Below are 16,457 nucleotides of genomic sequence, written 5' to 3'. Positions count from 1 at the left end.
GGAAAAAGCACCCCTAAAAATGCTAAAAGCTTATCTATTATCGCAGTCCACTGTTTATATGTCGGGTTTTATTTCATGTTGTTACAACAGCCAGATTTAGATTTTCATTTTCAAATTATAATCAATGTGATTGAAGGAAAATAGTGTTGCCAAGGACAAATCAGTTGTGCTCTGGTGCACCCAACCTAGTCATATTGGAAACATTTGCCTCTACCTAAATTATTATTTTATTTAATTTAATTTTTTTTTTATTTTTATTTTTTTTTTTTAACAAAAATTATGATTATGAGGAAGATTATCAATTAACAGTCTTATTTTGAGCAATTCTTTTCACAATACTATGCTATGGCCTCAAAACACTTTTACAGTTTTCAAGATTTGTAAATGAATATATTTTTGACACTTGAATCACATAATCAGCTCCATATGTATAGTAAACTTGCTTGTAAGCTCACCTGGTACATTATAACAATTCAAAGCACTGAGGTACCATGTTATGCCACTTTATAAAAATAGCTTAAAGACTTGTAAAATCACGCTAAAATGGCACAGTTGCAAATTCATTTTGTACTGTATCTCATGTTTGCTTCAGTTAACACTACAGGTATTTTAAAATGCAAACTTTAACCTTTTAGCACATATCATTTCCAAACAATATGTCCAACAACCATCATAATAAAATGTTGCCACATTCAAGTTCATCTGTTTCAGAGAGAATTAAACATGCTTTTTTTACTCTGAAAGTGGTACGAAAAATGCAAGAAGCAGTGTAATATTCTTTTGCAAAATTGTCGCACAGGCATGTTTTTCCAATGAGTCTAGGTTGGATTCGTTGAGCTATGGCGTTCATGTTGGCACATTATACGAAAATACAGCTTGCTACATTTCCACATGTCATTCATCCATTATTTCCTATCATTTGTCTGCTGTTTCTATTAATAATGGCAAAAAATATATAAAAGATAAAAAAAAAATTTGTAAGTATGCTTCACTCTACTCCATTTGTTGTCTGCAGCGACTGTGTAAATCAAATGTGGACTGGTTTGTGAATTATAGTTTGGATGCATGTGTGTGTGTGTGTGTGTGTGTGTGTGTGTGTGTGTGTGTGTGTGTGTGTGTGTGTGTACATGAGAAAGCCTTGTGGCCATCAGACTCCCATCAGGCCATTATTATTGGTTGAGCAAAGAGTCAGTGGCAGAGGGACCTGCCTAGAATACTAATGAGCACAGCAGGTCAGCACACACATACACACATTTAGCATGCACATGTAGTGTTTGATTGCTCACAGTTACTTGATCTTCTCTATCAGAAAGGAAACAAGATGGACACAAGATGGCTGCCACATGGACGTGTTCTCTGGATGTAGACGTGTGCGCTTCACTTCATCAGGGGAGCAGACACATCATAGCTGACACATGCTGAACTAACGTCATACACTGCAGTGTACACACACCGACGGCCACTGCACAAAGGCAAATATGGCCTTCTGTGTCCCCTTTTGGTCTGTTGTACGCGCATACACACACACACACACACGTGAGGAGACATATAAGAACGGTCATTACAGCATACAAAGCAAACACGCAGTTCTGCTGCTTTAGAAAAAAATCTTATTTCTAGGTCCATTTTTAACTCTTCACATGTTGGGAAAGATGGTTGTTATTATGAAATATCTAGTTTTTTCTAAGTGTGGTACTGTGTATTATGAATATTGTTGGCTCTATGACAAATTGCTTGTCATGTTGATATTTTTTGAGTTGTTTTGTATAAATGAATAAATGTAAATGAAGCTTGTAGAATGGCAGGCTACAGATTCAAAGTCATCAGTCTACTGTATTTCTACTGTGCTGTCTTTCAGCAGCCAAGCAACAAAAAAATGCACTATAGAAGTACTGTAAAAATGCCCATATTGCAAGTCTCAATAACACTGATTCAAATATTTGCCACTGCAAGATGTGGTCACATTGCATTGGCTCTCATATGTATGGTGGCTGATTATGACAAAAACATTTAGCTTTAAACATCATTTTGAAAAAGATTTAAGAGCTGTGAGGAGGTTTTCTGTCAATGACTCTTTACAGTTCTTATGTAAGCTGAGCTGCAGAAATACAGTGCATAGCTTAAGTTAAATGCATTTTATGGTGCTTTTTAAATATATTGTGAGTATGGTATTATCATCTATAACATCCACGATGGTATTATCTATATATTTATTATCTGTCTGTCGTTCTGTCTATCTGTCTTTGTCTGTCTGTCTGTCTGTCTGTCTGTCTCTGTCTGTCTGTTTTCGTAGTGCATGGATAAACATTGCCCTGTGCTGCACAACATTACTTCCTCCAGTGGTAAGACAAAGAGACACATTGAGTTTTTTTTTTTAAGACCACAATTTCTGATTAAAAACTGTACATCCCTGTAAGAAGAGCTAATTTATGAACACAGACGTATTGATTAGTACAGCAACAGGGATGAGACATAATGAGAGGCTGGACAGAAGCTGAAAATGTCAAAGCCAAAAGGTTTCCAGGGATGGAGCGAGTGAAGAAAGAAAGAAAGAAAGAAAGAAAGAAAGAAAGAAAGAAAGAAAGGGCTGGTGGAAGGGTTGGTTAGGTTGAGTTCAAGGCCATGGAGGGGTACGCTGACCCCGAGAAGTGGGGGATGCTGGAGAAGAATCGTGAATGGCGTGATGGGCTCAACGTGTCCGACATTCAGCCGACTCTATAGGACCCAAGGGAGAGCAGGGTCAGGAGTGCCCCCTCCATCCCCCTGCACATTACTGCACCATTTCAAGCCGCCCAGCACCTATTTCCTTCAATAAAAACTAATAACCTTCTCTGTCAGGAATCACAGCAACCCTTAAGTGTTGGACTGAAGGGGCCCATGCAGGATGGGCTGTAATTGCAGAACAGGAGTCCAACCCCAACCCCCAAACCCGCACACACACACACACACACACACACACACACACACACTCACACACACACATACACACACACACACACACACACACACACACTCAAAGATCCCTATTTTACAGTGTGTTGGACTTGTGTATGTGCACTTTTTTCACTCAGCCTATCGCTCCTCGTGGCTTTGCCGCTGATTGCATGTACTGCTCGGACTCTACTCAGCAATCAGCCAAAGGCCGTGGAGCAGCAGCTCAAGGACGTTTTTAATTGGAAGGATGCTACAAAATGGGAAACGGCACATTCATAATATTCACAAGGAAAGCAGGCCAGCTGCTGCAGTGCATTATGGTGTGTGATTCAGATCTGCACATATAAATAAATATCTTTGTGAAAATCAGGATGTGCTGAGGGCTTACATATTTGTGATCATTGAGAGATTTTATTTTTTATTTTTTTTGAAAAGTGAGTACTGGGTCACAGATCGCCTATCAAGAAAGTGTGGCCATATTATACTGTTTTGATTACAAAATTTAACTATATCATATTTTCCTGCATCACAGAGTCATTTATGAGCTGCTTGGATCTTGGATGGAGCTTGCTGGATACTAGATTTACATTGAAAATTGTGTCTAGTGAAACTGGTCATAGTTCAGCATTCAGTACAAAATGCTGAACTGATACCAGTTTCAGTAGTTGCTACTCTAGATATGTGTACATCCAATTTATGAGTAACATTTTCTGGTCAATTTTTTGCAGTAGGCATTTGTTTACTAAAACTGGCTCCATTTCCTGTAATAAAAGCCATAATGGTAAATTTGACAGGATGGTTATTGAGTCAGTGAGATAAAAGAACAGCCGTCACTGCCATTATATTTTGATTTTAAATGCACACTATTAGAGAGACCCAGAAAGCCAATTTCTCTGACTTTTGTTAGGTGTGTATATCTGCAAACTTTTTGTGTTATAGAAATGCAAAGAGGATGCATTCACGCCACCGCGATTTTACTATCAAATGCACCATTCTCTCTATCCCCCTCGTCTTCCTCCTTCTCTGCTCATTTTTAATGGCAGATGAATGAGACAAATGGCCCCTCTTTGCTGCCAACACTCGGGGCCCGGATCAATCGGAGGCCCAGCAGTAATTAACTCTTTGCTAAACTTACACCATTGATTTCCATTTAATGCTGAGCACCAAGCTCTAAATGAAGACCGATACCTGGGCGCAAGGGTGGAGGACACTGTAGGGTGGCGAGATGTGAGGACTTAGGGATCTGACAAATTGGGCCCCCTTTAATTGGGAGTGTAGCAGGCTTAGCGGGGCCCAGTTGGAGAGAAAGGCCCAGCTGGGGACTAATTGGGGTGGGTTGTGCGCACCGGAGGGGACCCTGTCATTGTCTTTAGTTTGTTCCTCTATTACTCCACAGGGACCGGCTTGCTCAGCGACTGTAGTGATTCCTTATAGTCTTTGTGGAGCGGTCATGTGACCAGGCAGCAGAGTGTAATCAACAGCCCATGTCTGTGGGCTTTCTCCCAGTCTCCCTTATCTGTCCCGATCTGTATATCCATCTTTTCGTAGCAGAGCCAGGCAAGTTATTAAATACTTGAGGGCGTTAATGAATAGGATGCTTTCTCGGGCCTCGCTAAGCTTTTGTATTACAGCAGTCTGTCAAAGGCTTCCTTTGTTTGCACTTTCTAATTGAATCTGTACAAACACGATCCCCCTTCAGAATGGGGGGTCTGCAAGGCAGCGGTTCGCCGCACAGAGGCACTGCAGACGGAGCTGTTTTCGAAGTTGGAGAACGTCAAATCTCATTTGGACAGAAGGCCGCTGACGGAGAACAGAAGGCATGCAAAGCGCTTCCACAGCGGAGGATACATTCTGTCTTTTCCCCGTCTCCTCTTCCTATTTCATTTATTCCTGACTTTGATACATTCTTCAGAAGCATTAATGGTTTAGTCTCAGATCAGTTTACCATCCCGCCACCATCTATCAAGAAAATAGATTAAATTTTGCATTTGAGGCCATTGTTAGGGAGGATCTCTCTCTGTTGTCTGTAGTGCAATGGTTCGCCCGTGGCTTGATGGCTCTTGTCTGAAACAGCTCTCCATTGTTCTACGGCCTAGGGAGGTGCTCAATGTCTCACTTAAACTGCTGTCACTTGTCAGCCAATGAACTTGACTTTAAACTTAGGGAAATCCAATTGGAGGCTAATACACCATAATGGGCTGATCAATACTAATTATGGGGCCCCCACGTTGAACAAAAGATATCACTCTGGGTTCACGTACACTTATGTGTGCACGCAGCAGTTGCCTTAGAGGATGTGCATGTGTGAGTGTGTGTTTGCTTGCATGCATGTACCTGTTTTATGTGAACTGTGAATTTGTAGTCATGTTCCAGTTCTATGTTTGATAAATGCACAATGTCCAATCAGATGCAGATCTTGCTTGTGAGATGGAGGCTGTTCCAGATCTGAAATTGGCCATGCAGATGGTTTTTAATGGGTCTCATATTGTTTTAAAAGTCCAGACTCCTGCAGGCTGGCGGTGAAGTTAGGCCTGCTTACAGACTGAAATTTAAGAAAGACTCCAAATGGCCGTAAAGAACCGACACTGGCAGTTTCAAATGGAAACGCAGGTCAAAACGTGTGTGAACAGTGACCCTAAAAAGTATTTGAAAACTTAAGCCAATCTATAAAACGTTGCATTGCATTATATCAATGGTTCACACACCCTTCAAGCCAAGTTACCTTCTACCAAGTTTTTTTTTAAATCCAAGCTTAGGGAGTTTTAGCAGCATACACCATATTTAGATATTTTTTAATATATTTATTAATTAGGTACAATTTACAATACAATGACTCTGTTACTCTCTCTGGTGTTATCAATATGATGCACAAAACAGAATGCTGAATCTAATGTTTTAGAATCAAAAGCAAACAAATACTTTTATTTTAATTGTAGGTTTAATTTTTATTTTTATTTTTGTGTAACTAAAGAAAACATTACCTTTTCATATTCTGTGCTGCTAAATGTCTTATTGATGCATGAAGATATATCAATGTATGAAGATATATCAATGTAATTTGCTCTTCAAAATGAAACATTTTAAAATAACATTATGGATGAAATGTATATAGTCATATTCAGCTTTACCAGAGTTGTGTTAGTAATGTATGTTACAATTATTTTTGGCTTTTCCTCCTCTTTTGTAAGTTGTTGTAGAAAAAAAAAATGCCTGCGAAATGCATGAATGTGAATGAAAAGGAATTTTTTTGTATTTAATGAAACATGTCCAATTTTGTATTATTATTTACTATTTATAATTATTATTATTAAGTACACTATCAAATTTTATTGGCATTCATACATTAAGCGTGGCTTAAGTTTCCAAATACTGCATTTCTACAGATTTGTAGGTTTTGTAGGATGAATCCAACTTTTGTCCTGTCCTGTTCCAGTGTCGGATTGGGTGAGGGTAGGCCTGGGACATGTGTTGCATGATAAATTAACATTTTCCGCTCGCTCTCTCACCCTGTTGCATACAAATACATGTTTGTGTGTGTGTTTTCTGTGCGTACACATCCTGTAATTGCATTAAGAGAATGACGCACTTTCTTACTCTGTTTAAACTCATTGTAATTGTCAGTGAATGGTGCACTAGTGTGGTAATGTGAGAGGACAGAGAGACATCAATGAGAGATCGTTCATAAAACCCGGCTCAATGAGACAGAGCCTGTCTGGAATGTCACGTGCGCTGACACAAACTGCCTGAGTGTGTTTGAAGCCCGCCTGGCATCCACTCATTGTGACATGACTTTTATGAGGAAGCGATAGACATGACCGGACAGAGGGGGAGAGAAAGTGAATGAGTGGAACCGGGATAAAAGAGGGAGAGGAAGATAAGACAGGATGCAGAGGAACAGGGACAGACAGATAAACAAAGAGTAGCCGGACAGAGCTGATGAGTTAAACTTCATATTCTGTTTAAATTGACATAATGTTTTGTGTCAAAATTAACCTATATATCTATACAGTTCAGGCAAAGTGCAGCACTGGTTGTGAGGAGTGCGTGCCAAGCCACACTGTTGGGGTTTTTACTGTAGTGTGAAATTGTGAAATTGCTTTCAGCACACACCAACAAATCAAAAAGAATGACTTACACACGTTTGCATAAACAGTCGAGGGAGAGACACAGCTAGACTGTATGGAATGGAATTTTCTTGCTATTGCATGCTTTATTCAGAATATTTAAGGCTAAATCTTTCTGACCGTGTGACCATAGTAGATTTATTATTTAATTAATTTCAACAATTTGTCTACTTATTTGCTGAATATATACACAATATATGATATGCCATATGCCACAGATGGCATGAATAGACCTTAATTTGTATTAACCTGGAATATTTTAACTCTCTTATTCTTTCTTTAACTAAGTCCGATTTTGATGGTGCCTTTGAGACCACCAACCCTCATGTCATTTTGATCGCCCATATATTGCGACTTGTAATCATATTGCAGCTTATAACGATAATGGTCCTGCAGTCCATAAAAAACGGCTGTATATTTCATAAATATTAATTCATACTACAGGTGTGTCTGAAGTATACAGGCAATAATGACCTAAGTAGCTAAATAAAACGCTATATTAATTTACGATGGCTTTCTCTAGATTAAGAGGAGAGTGCACAGGCATGTCTCATGAGTATGAATTTATACGTGTGAGCTGTAAATCCACTGACGTCATGCATTAGCTTAATGGCATTGTTTCGTCGCATTCTATCAGACTATGTGAAACACAATGGTGTGTGCAGCGTACCTCCGTTCCCCTCCCCCGAATCCCCTCTTATTCATTTTTCTTTGGCGTTTTCCCTTCTTCACTCATATTTCTATGCCCCTGCACTATCTTGGACAGTCTCTCGCTCTCCCTCTCTCATCATTTTAATAGTGGACCTCAGAGCGGTTGCCATGTCGACCAGCCAGCATATTACTATGGCAACGGGTCTGTGAGGCGAGCCTGCTGATTAGGGAGAGATGTGTAGTGTAGCCTGGCCAACAGTGAGTTGCAAAGAGAGAGAGAAAGAGAAAGGAGGTAAAGGGAAAGGTGTTGAGAAAGGGGGGGTCGTGTGTGTATGTGTGTGTCGTCTTGAAGTGTGTAAGGCCTTCTATAATTAGAACTGGGTAGACATTTTTTACCAGCCCAGATCGGATCTGTATAAAGCCACAGCCACAAATGTGCGGCTCGTTGTTTTATTTCCCACAGCAGGATACATTTAGTTAGTGGTGTTGACCTGGGGCACTCAAGTTAATTGTCTTTTTTGCCTTTCTATTTCTTTGTCTGCCTAATGCTTCCTTCATGCATCTCAATACACATCCTGTTTGTTTCTATTTCTAGGCATTTCATTTCTCTTCACCTCTCGGCTTGCCAGTGGTTCTGGCAAATACACACGTCACTTTTACTATTACTCATACTTTAGATTTTGAAAATCTTAACACAAACTATTCATTTTGCTTTCAAGTCCTCCTAAGAAGTTCCTATTTACAAGTTAAGAAATAAAAAAAATTAACTTCAATTCCTGCATGATATACGTTTACAATGTGTATTCATAATTTAAGTCAGAGTGAAATTGTCTTCACTTTATTACAAAGGCTAGAATGTTTTTGTGTGTGTGTGTGTGTGTGTGTGTGTGTGTGTGTGTGTGTGTGTGTGTGTGTGTGTGTGTGTGTGTGTGTGTGTGTGTGCTAATACAATACATATTAGGTACCAATGTTCATGTTCCTACTATAGCAATAGCAGCAAATTATGCGTAATTAAATGCAACTAACCATAAACCAAACTTATAGTAAGTACATGGTGTAAAAAAAAAATTGATTACTCAGTACTTGAATGTATAATAACATTTTAAAAAGGACATCTTAAAATTGTAGCTAAATATTATTATGGATATAAAATATTATTAACATAAAAATGGCCTATTTAATTTTCCTTAATTTATTCACCCTGGAGCTCAAAAATATTAAAGCTTAAGAAAAATCCCAAGTTTGGTAGTTACAACTTAATAGTGGGATTGCAAACTCATAAATATGATCATTCCAACAGGACATAAATGTACACTGTCCTGCATTGTTTGCATCAATGGACATGATACTTGTGCAGCTTTAGGAGAGTCAGGCAATTATAAGCAAACAACCTTATGGTTTTTATTTAGTGGTATTGAGCAACAACCCTTGCACCCAAAAACCAACTTGACAACTATCTTGGCAAACACCTTGCAGTGTAATGTTTTGCATGGGCAAGCACTAGTAAAATTTACCTATAAAAAAACTAAAAATTTGCTTTGACATTTGGAGACATAATTTTGCATAGCTAGTCATGTAAGAAGCATTGCAGCCTTAATAGCTAAAATCATATTTGAGGCTATAACATTTCACTAAGAAATTACAAAGAAATAGCAAGTAACACTCTGAAATCTGTGCCTTGTGAAAAGCATTACAGCTGCAACATTTGCAGCTAAAGTCATGTTTTATGCTATACATTTTCATTTAGAAATTGCTAGTACATTTTGCAAATAATTGCAAAGAAATGGCAAGTAACATTGAAATAACTCTGCAAATTTAACGTAGAAAGACTGAAATATTATTATCCCATAAAACTTGCTCTAGTAATCTTTTCACTAGTTTTCCATAGCTAGCTTTGTGAAAAGCATTACACCCTCACCATTAGTAGCTAAAATCATGTTTGAGGCTATAAATGAGCTCAGTGGTTCCTGTGTGGAGGGTCCGCTGGTTGATCTGGTTGGTCACGTCTTTGTGGGAAGGGGAGGAGGGTCATAAAAGAGCTTCACCCACAGCTATGGCATTAATGAACAGCACACAGGGGGCTGTACAAAGTTGTCTCACCCCTCACGCACTTACCAGAGCCCCCCAGACCTTCCTGATCCATCAGAAAAACTAATTACAACATCTAATTAGAGAGAGAAGGAGAGAGACTGACCCATGCAGCTCATTTAGGACAGTAATTACGCCTTATTTATTATTCATCTCGCTGCTAAATAAGACTCTGACATTTCAATAACAATAAAAGATGGAACATTTAAAACAAAAAGTGTCAGTACTAATTGCCCATTTACAGATGAGAAACAGGATGTTGTTATTTGCATTCGAATGCAGTTTGTGTCGGCGCAGGGCGACAACGGTGCAGAAGATGAACACGGAGAATGAGCTCGCAAACGAGGCTGACCCTCATCACAAGCCTACCATTATTTTTTAGTGCCGCTGCATTTATTAGGGAGTCTGATTTTTAATGGCCCTCTTTTTCTCTGTTGTGTCAGGTCTTTCCGTCGTCCGCCTCTTGAACCGCTTCGCGACACATTAGGTTGCCACTTTGTTATGAGCCTGTGTGTGGCCCGCTGCCAGAATGGAATCAAAAAATTACTAATAATAGCGTTCAGAAAATGGCCGGCGTGAAGGATGCTGTGGGGTATTTATTAGATTTTTATGGCCGTTTTTTACAGTAAACCTCCCCCAGCCCTAGCCACCTTTGTACATTACAACGTTTTATCTTCCATTTCTCTAAAACTCCTGTTCTGCTCTTATCGCCCCCCGCCCCCTCCTCCCATCCGAACAGCTCATTAGTGCAGTGTGCGTCTGCTGGTCTCATTGGCTGCACTGGAGGTGGAGGAATAGCACATAATTATGAAGTTAAGATGGCATTACGCTCATCAGGAATTATGGATGAGTCTCTGGGCGCCGGCCTCTGTGTTGACTCACCACGGGCCCGGCACAGGGAGGACGGTGCTGATAGCAGACGTTTGGGTTGCAGGTAGAAAGGTCACCTAGAAGAACAGTATCTCATCGCTCAGAACTCACATCACCTGCCTTAACCTACACACACACTTACTGCAGTCATCACCAGTCACGGCTGACACTCATGTCCTCCAACCTTGTATACTGTTGCTAAGGCAACTACCACCTTCTCTCCTTACCCTACTACATCCACGGAAGGACATCTCTGATGGAAACCCTGCAGTCTGAACCTTCTTAGTCAGAATCAGGTCTGTACTAATGCTTAGTAGCTGTGAACCTAGATAGCATCTCTGCCTACAGTATGCTATGGAATAACTCCAGACATGAAGACTAATTCATAATTTACATAGACAGAAACATAATGGAGTACCTCATTGTGGAAATAAATAATCCCAAGTGGTATTCAATGTCTAAAGAAGAATAAATAGTGAACTTTCATTGAATACAGAAATGTAACAAAACCCTAGTTCAATCAGTGTAATCAAATTTAGATTATTTTAGCCAATATTTTTTGTACATTTATGTACATTATGGTTAGTATAGTTAAACCATGGTAACTGCAGATTAACCATGGTTTTGCATTACTACCCATAGTTTAACCATGGTATTTGTAGTAAAACTGTGGTAATACAAATGGTAATAAAAACCACATGATTGCTACATTTTTACTACAATAAAACCATGGTTTATTTTTAGGAGCAAGGTTAATAAGATGTTCCCTTAGAAGGTGACTGCCTATGTAGCCAGCAAGGCTGCTCATTAGGTTTTAGTACAGAGTTGAAATTTTGTTGTGACACTATGGCTAAGTATACACATAAAATATTTTTACAATTTACAGTATTTTTAAATATGTTTTTTTCATAATTACAAGCACACACCCAAACACATATCACGTATCTAAATATTAATAAGCAGTGAACTTTTAAGAAATATCACAACAATATGCCACTCACCTTTCTTTTCAAGAATTTCATTATTTTTTATTTATGGCTTTTCTGTGTATAACCTTCTATTTGCTGAAATAACCCCTTTAAACACTGCCTGAATGACTCATTATAAATTGAAGAATTAACCTGTCAGTTTTTTAAAGCACATAACTATTGATGGTTTGCATTTAGATATGTTATGCTGTTTATGTGTAATGAGGACTTTTGGACAAGTTAGCTTGTTATGTACGTAGTACAGCTTGACTCTCACATTATCATTAGATAGATGGGCTCCTGTGAGACTGCTAAGCCAGGCTGATCAGAAGGGAAGAAAGCAAAGGAAAAGGAAAGAGAGGAAGAAATTGCAATCAGTGACTTGCTCGTGATCCAGTGCATTTAGAGTGTTCGCCTCCTCCCGCCCACTCGAGACCTAAACCCAGAACTTACTGTGTGCCAGTGCAGTAAACAGGTCCAATTAGAACAGTTTCCCCAACACACACACACACACACAATATAATGCAGTGCCAGTAGCAGTTGCCAGCATCTTAATGCGCACTAATCTTTATGACGTTTACCTGCTTATATGGCTTGATTCAATAAGTCAAGTGGCGACAAACAGATTTTCAGAGAACTAGAAATCAACTGTCAATATTTGACTTGGTATGCAGAAGGTTTCTTTGTGCTAATGTAAAAGGCGAGTGTGTACATCTGTGTGTTTTTCTCTTGCATTAGAATTAAAATTAGAGATAAATTGACATATTTGCTTTGATATCGACCCTTTAAGGGTCAATGATGTGAAAACATGTCCATGATAAGGATAGTAAAAATCGAATTAAACTTTAACTTAAAAAAAAAGGTTTGTATTTGTGTAAAACGAAAATGGTTTTATGTGATAAATGTTTTCCAAATATTAATAGGCAATTTTAAGAAATGCTAAATGATTATGCTGATTACTTTTTGTTCAGAAAAAAATAAAATAAATGTATGCATGTATGTGTGCATTTATTTATCTTCTTCATTATGATATCAGGACAGTTGTATCATCCTGACATTTTTGACTACGGCCCCCAAAAATATTCCATTTGAATTGCATTTTTAATGAAAAACTAATATTAATAATAATGGGGGTCATGTCATTGACCCTTATACACATTTATTCACACATGCATATAGACACATGGACACTTCAGCAGAGAGAGTGATTTAGTTGTTGACCTTGTGGATGCAAAAAGGAGAGTTGAAGCCCAGTGACCCATATAGACTGGAGAAGTTGTTTTGGGGGCGTCTCTCTCCTTTCCCCCTCCCTTCATCCCTCCTTTCCTGTCTGCCTCTGCTTCCTCTCACTTTCTATTCCACTTATCAGCTGATATAAGTGCCGTCATCAGCGACTGGGATTGATGGCAACCTCAGCATGCACCCTGCTACATTATTTAAACCTGGAGTGGACATCAAGATTTTTGCTTTTGTCTTCTAGTCTTCAGCTGTCAGAGGTCTCAGATCTGTGATTCCTGTTGTGTCATTTAACCAAGCTCCAGCGTGGAGCGGCACAAAGAAGTCCGACAATTTGACTGATTTGAGCTCCACCGCTGTATCTCAATAGCCCAGTCCCAAAGAAACTGGATTTTGGCTTCACAGCCATGCGAATCGACACGCAAAACCAGATGCACAGACCCAGAGAAAGTGAAAAAGAGAGTGAGCTCTTCCCCTCAGGGCTGTGGGGGAAGAGTTTGAACAATGTCTCCCCAGGGGGGTGATATTTTATAGTTTGTGTCCATCAGTGGCATGGCCCGGGGCGCTGGGGTTGACAGTAAGTGCTCTCAACACCGCTGACACTGATTCATCTGAGCTACGACATACATGAGACGAGGGGAGGGGGGTGAAAGAGGACGAACGAGGCAAAAAAAAGAGAAGAGAAGGGTGTCGGGACGACATCTTAGAGCCCTGCGCGCACGACACGGACTTTACCTTTTCATCTGCACGCGCGAGACCTTTGTGTTTGTGCATTTGTTGGTTGGACGGCCCGGTTTGAGAGCAGACCCTCCAATCTAACATGGCATTTCAATTTCTCCTTCACTCCACCTGCTCCGTTCCCCTGCTTCTACATTTATATAGAAGAGGAAGACTGTGAACCCCGGGCCCGCAGGATACGCATACTAAGCAATCAATGTGTCACCTCTTCTTGACAGTCCTTTTTTTCCCCTCAAACAGAAGACCTGCTCATTTTTTCTTGTCAGCAGAAGGTAATTTGCTGTATTGTGATTCGGCCCAATAGCTGGGTGATGGAGGTGCATGATGGGTCTGCACCCAAACCCCCTCCGTCCCCCGCGCACACGCGTTCTAGATGGCCTTCCTTGGCTTGAGTGGAGGCACCCCACCCAGAGCCGCATCTCCATCTGAGGCTGTTAAATGTGATAAGCGTGGAGTGTGGCGCAGGGGCCTCTGATTAATAAAAGATGGGGCTGCTCCGAGCTCCCAGGGGGATGTCCTTTCTGAACCGCCCCGCCCCGTGCGCGCACAGACGCTCCACACAATGCCCGCACAATAGACAGGAAATGGGAAGCGAGAAGCAATCATGGAAATATAACATTTGAAACGTCTGCGTCCTGTGCCCCTCGCATCTTGCACATGTGCATTAGAATGGACAGCGATTCGCCTTTTGAAAAGCCAAAAATATGACTAATATATTCACATATTTGGGAGATACATATGTGAGACGGGAAGTCTGATACCCCGCTGTTTTGGAGCACAAAAAGCAAATTTTGACTTTTATATATTCCGATTTTGAATGTGTGCACTGATGCAGTGATGTTTTTATTGTTGATCTATATTGAAGAAAGGGACATTACATCCGTTTGCATATTTATGGGGGAAAGTGTGAGCGATCCGGACGCTTCCGTGCAGAGAAGCTGCGTGAAACCGTGTCACCTCTTCACTCATTGACATGTAATGGCTTTGTTACCAACAGACGCTTTGTCCTTATTCTCCTCATGTTTACACGAAAAGACAGCATAACCCTGGTTGCCCATGGAGACCAGAGACATCCCCTTTTCTCCCTTCCTTCTTGGCACTTGAATGTCTCAAATTTAGATGAATCATCCTCTTTATTTTTGGTTTCAAATGAATAAACTGGGCGATAAATCATAAAACCACAAATATAATCATAAGGACACATGCGAAATTTAGCAAAATTGCATAGCTACTCCTCAAATAACACAGCATAAACCTAAACACAGACACATGTACACACAAAAATGCTCATCAAACCAGTACTTCAGCCTGGTAGCTTGTAGTTTTTCTCTAAAGACTCTTGAATCTGTGCAGTTGCAGCTCTTTTGTAGATGCTGCATTTATCTTTTCATAACCACGCCCCCACCGCGGGACCAGACAATAGCAGGACGTTTCTAATTTTCTGCTGGATAATGGGAGTCATGCTAAAATGAAATAGGTCAAAGGTCAGTTTTGCTGGATGGGATTTCTGGGGACATAGACCTTTCCCTTTTCATAAATGCGATGCTTTAATTCGATTCCATTGAGTATTGTCTTTTCAGAATGACGGCTGAGAAAATAGCTCATGCTTTGAATGAATTTCATATGACAACATTATAAATTCAGTTTTACGACCAGCATTTTGGAATTGTATGTCAACCTTTGGGTTTATTTACTTATTCTGTAATGAGTGCATCCAGATACGATGCAGCTGTGCATGTGCGTTTCTGATATTCATGTGTCTGTGTCCCTTTTGACCTCATCAGCGGGCTCCTCCCACTAGCCTCTGCTGAAATAGATTGATATAGCCGCCGCATGAATATGTATGCAATATGCACATTGACTTGAACTTGGTTTTGACCTTTGTTTCCATAAACAATATACATATACAAAACTGAGCCATCGGCTTCACTCTGGACAACTGAGGTACATAAGATCTTTCCATACATTATATATATATATATATATGTATATGTATATATATATATATATATATATATATATATATATATATATATATATATATTTTTTTTTTTTTTTTTTTTTTTTTTTTTTTTTTGCCAACAAACTATATATATACACTATAAATACAGATGGCAGTTACTCTAAATAAATATAATTCTTGGCTCTTATGAATATTATTGGCAAAAATGTAATGCGATATATACAATGGAATGGAATTCTTTACATATATATATATATATATATATATATATACATGCACACAAATACACACAAATATATATATATATATATATATATATATATATATGAAATCTAATGGATATTACTGTCAAAAATCAAATGGGAATTATTGTCACTTCTTGACAAAATATAATGGCAGCTCTAATGCAAATTATTGGTAAAATGTAATGCCAATTTCTGGTAAAAAGCAATGGCAATTAGTGGAAAACGTTTCATTAAAAATTGTAAAATCTAATGACAGTTGTTGGATATTATTGGCTAAAATCCAGTGGATATTTTTAGGAAAAATCCAGTGCCAATTATGTGTGAATTCTAATAGAATTAACACAAAAAAAATTTATAGCAATTGTTGCCAATTCTTTACAAATTCCAATGGCAGTTCTTATGCAAATTATTTTAATATTATTGGCAAACATCTAAAAGCAATTACACATAAAATCTAATGGTGTTCATGCCAAAAATGAATGACAATTCCTGGCAAAAAAAAAAAAAAAAAAAAAAAAGTAATAGCAATTGGTTAAGAGCATTTCATGACAAATAAAAAAAGCTAAACTCAGTTACTGGTTGCTGTAATCATAAAACAGAATGAAAATCTTAACAATATCTAATAGCAATTTCTCTCAAG

General features: G+C 39.0%; 1 protein-coding gene across 6 annotated transcripts in view; it reads left to right on the top strand.

The window, feature by feature from the left end:
* The window catches only part of LOC109092800 (zinc finger homeobox protein 3-like), a 334,135-nt gene that overhangs the window by 130,422 nt on the left and 187,256 nt on the right, over positions 1 to 16,457 (top strand). The window contains exon 3 of one of the 6 annotated variants that reach the window (XM_042728653.1): positions 2,294 to 2,342. The exons of the other annotated variants lie outside the window; for them this stretch is intronic. The gene's annotated coding sequence lies outside the window, so the exon portion shown is untranslated. The remainder of the gene's footprint in view (positions 1 to 2,293; positions 2,343 to 16,457) is intronic. 6 annotated transcript variants of the gene reach the window in all.

Source organism: Cyprinus carpio, chromosome B7 (genome assembly GCF_018340385.1).
Source record: "Cyprinus carpio isolate SPL01 chromosome B7, ASM1834038v1, whole genome shotgun sequence".
NCBI classification, from domain to species: domain Eukaryota; kingdom Metazoa; phylum Chordata; class Actinopteri; order Cypriniformes; family Cyprinidae; genus Cyprinus; species Cyprinus carpio.
The sequence above is the reverse complement of the archived record's forward strand: the minus strand, read 5'-3'. Positions and strand labels throughout refer to the sequence as shown.